Genomic DNA, 3,793 nt, shown 5'->3' on the forward strand with positions numbered 1-3,793 from the left:
TATAGAATAGTAACAAAACGTCCTACCCATGTTAAGAATGGCTTTCTAAATAACGTTATTATTCTATTATTATATTATTATGATACTTTCTCTGCATAAGTACCATCTTTTGTTTATTAAATTATTAGGTGAAAGTACAGTAGTCATGCAGAGAGTTATCTGTGTTGAAATAATAACGTTATTATTTAAAAAGCCATTCTTAACATGGGGAGGGGAGGGTGTTTTGTACCTAATCTGTATTTTAACCTTACAATTGAATAAAAAAAACATATAATAAAACTTTAATTAAACCTGGAAATACGATTTAAAAAATAGCACGGACCACTCTTTGCATTAGCACTACCAACAAATCTTATATCGAAAAACAACAACAAAAAAAAACAATAGAAAACTCAACAAGCAAACGACAAACTTTTTTTTGCCTTATAAAGAAAAAAGTTTAAATAAAAAAATTTGGAAGATAAACAAATGAATTATGTTTTTTTTGTTTTTTTTTACTTATCGAGTAAACAGAAAATGAAACCTACTGCCGCTCGTCAATTCGTGGCTGTGAAATGAATCAAACCGGAAGTTCAGTTTTATCAACAGGACAGTTTCGCACTAACGGTTACGAAAATATATTTATTTTATTTAATATTTTAATAATTCGCGAGGAACATTTATTTTAATAGCATAAAAACATCCCTCGACTCTAAAGATGGGTTGTCTGTAAATTTCAAATAAATTGGTAACGTAGAGATATGGTTTTATTCACTTGTAACGAACCAAATTTACATTTATATATATATATATATATATATATATATATATATATATATATATATATATATATATATATATATGTATATATAAATGTTTAGGGGTACAGAATTTATATACAGTTTTAAATATAATGGGCGGAAGTCTCTCGAGAGCTCTTTCAGCTATCATCGCATCAGGAGAAAATCGATAGCCTAAAATAATAATACTATGTCGAAAGTAAAGAGTTCTGATGGGGAACTATTGAATGTGCCAAAAATACGGGGACACTAAAATAAAGTTTATTAACGTTTAAAATACGATTAAAATATTGGCACAATGAGGGGGGGAAGATTCAAAGTTCCCGAAATAGAAACAATGCGTTAGATGTTTCTTTCTGTCAGCACAATGAAGCTTTCCGCACGGCATAAGAGACAGACTCCAAAATCTTTAAATTGTTTCTGGAGTCCGCTCTATGTAGCACTTCGAACCATTCCAAAGTCTAGCAGTTTCAGGAAAGAAACCATTAGAATAGAAAAATGTCTGGCATCTTTGCACCTCAACAGTGAAGGGGTGAGATTTTATTGCTAAGCAGGTTTTTCAAGGATATGTTGAGGGGAAAAATTTAATCCTAGTTTAATCACAATATGCCGTGTATCTCTCTCTCTCTCTCTCTCTCTCTCTCTCTCTATATATATATATATATATATATATATATATGTATATATATGTATATATATTCGTATATATATATATGTATATATATATGTATATGTATATATATGTATATATAAATGTATATATATGTATGTATATATATGTGTATATATATGTATATATATGTATATATATATGTGTGTATATTTATCTGTGTATATATATATGTATGTATGTATATATATGTGTATATATATGTATATATATATATATATGTATATATATGTATATATATATGTATATATATATGTGTGTATATTTATCTGTGTATATATATATGTATATATATATGTATATATATATGTATGCATATATGTATGCATATATATATATATATATATATATATATATATATATATATATATATATATATATTCCAGGTTGAAAATATTAAAAAATTAAGGTTGGGCTTATATGTTTAAAATTAAACGAGGTTTATTAATAAATACTAAAGTATAAATGTTAAAGTATGAACATGTAAAATCTTACAAAGTTAAGATTTTAACAATGTTAGTGAATAGGAAAACGAAAAAAAATTAAATAGAATACTAATATAATGATAAAAATTAAAAAGATAAACCTAAAATTTTCAATTACTGACATAACAAGTATGATATAAAGATAACTTTTAATATTTTTTGAAATTAACCTTTTAATTACAATTCCTTCTTAAGAAAAAATATGAAGCAAAATCAATTATGAGATCGTAGATGTAAACAAAACTGATACAAAGGTATCGTAGATTGAAAAGGACATGGGACATATAAATGAGAATTTGAGAATGTAGTTTAGCATTTAGAAAATAAATCAGTTAAATTAATAATTTGGAGAAGAAAAAATAATTACTTTTATAAAACAAGAGAATTTCATTAAGAAAGTGTAACTGTGAATTTCACAGCTCCAAGCAAGTTTTATTTTGTTTTGTTATGAATTTGGACATACCGTCATTAAACTTAATGATTTTGTAATGTACACATAGAAAAAATAAAATAATAATAAAAAAAAACAAACGTATTATTTTTTAATTTTATCATTAATATTGTGTAGAAATAACTTGGGGGTGCTGCACTGCTACAGTCCTACAGCTCCATGCTCGAGCCGCCACTGCAAATGTTAAACAAAAAATCAATAATTAGGCACAAATCCCGCTCACAAAATGGAGGAGAGGCTGTGTACCTATTTATGTGTTAAAGGCTTATCCATAGCTAAAGTTTTTACTCGCAACTATCACTCCAGGGACTGTCCTATTTACTTAAATCAAATCAATGATTTTTATATAACAGAAAAGATTATGTTCAATGCAAACGTTACTGATATGGACATGCAGATTAGATACAATCAGAACGTTGGAATAGAAGTGGATGATAAACTGATCTTGAAAAATCGCTTGTTTTGTGGCGCGTACAGAGATGGACGATTGGAGAAAAGGGAAACTAAGAGGCTTTTGCACAACGTCGGTGAGAGTTGTAGACCTACGGACCAGAATTAGCTTGTTTACTTATGAGTAGAAGGGTATTTGATATTGATTGAATTATCGGGGTGAGCGCGTACGCAGACCCCACACTTAGAAATAATGCATCCGAATCGTCCACATTTGGGACGATCGCAAAGGTCAACCCAACCGCAGTGCAATGGAAGGGTCTCACTTTGGAGGAACGACCTTATTGATCGCCGTAACCTCTATACCAGGTAAGTATAATTTTGTCTCAGATGCACTGGTTTTATATCGCACTTATATACTAACCACCGACAGGGATTAATAACTTGGGCTATGACAACAGCGTATTCTTTTCATTGTTTTGAGTTTCGAGTATATATCGGACACAGTTCATCAACAGAGAACCCAATCACTTATATAAAAGCATGTAAGATATCAACGAATACACTCACGAGAGTCATTTTTTTAAAAAATTGCATCAGCCGTGAGATATCTACTGGATCGATAGAAGGATCCAGCCATTTACCCAGCGACCTATGGTACAGAATGTTCAATAAATAAGCGTAGACGAGGGCAAGAGATGGTAATGTTTAAAATTAAAGAGATATGGCCACATTAGAGTTATCTACTCCTGATATATATATATATATATATATATATATATATATATATATATATATATTTATATATATATATATATGTGTGTGTGTGTGTGTGTGTGTGTGTTACATGAAAAAGGCTTGTCCTCTTTTTCATGTAAGTAAAAATAAAGAGAATTAGTAAATGAAAATAAAATCAGAGAAAACGGGAATCGAACCCTGGAGATAAGTTTTAAAGAATAATAGGTTTTAAATGGAATGTCCAGTAAATTGTTGATTCTGATAAAATATTTAATAAATA

General features: G+C 28.8%; 1 non-coding gene across 1 annotated transcript; it reads right to left on the minus strand.

Moving 5' to 3' along the window:
- Nucleotides 1-2,989: 2,989 nt before the first annotated feature.
- On the minus strand, nucleotides 2,990-3,152 carry LOC145271489 (U1 spliceosomal RNA). Its single transcript, XR_013865901.1, has one exon. It is a non-coding gene; the product is annotated as a U1 spliceosomal RNA (small nuclear RNA).
- Nucleotides 3,153-3,793: the final 641 nt, after the last annotated feature.

The sequence above is a fragment of the Euprymna scolopes genome, chromosome 46, assembly GCF_053919585.1.
Source record: "Euprymna scolopes isolate OS-2025 chromosome 46, ASM5391958v1, whole genome shotgun sequence".
Lineage (NCBI taxonomy): Eukaryota > Metazoa > Mollusca > Cephalopoda > Sepiida > Sepiolidae > Euprymna > Euprymna scolopes.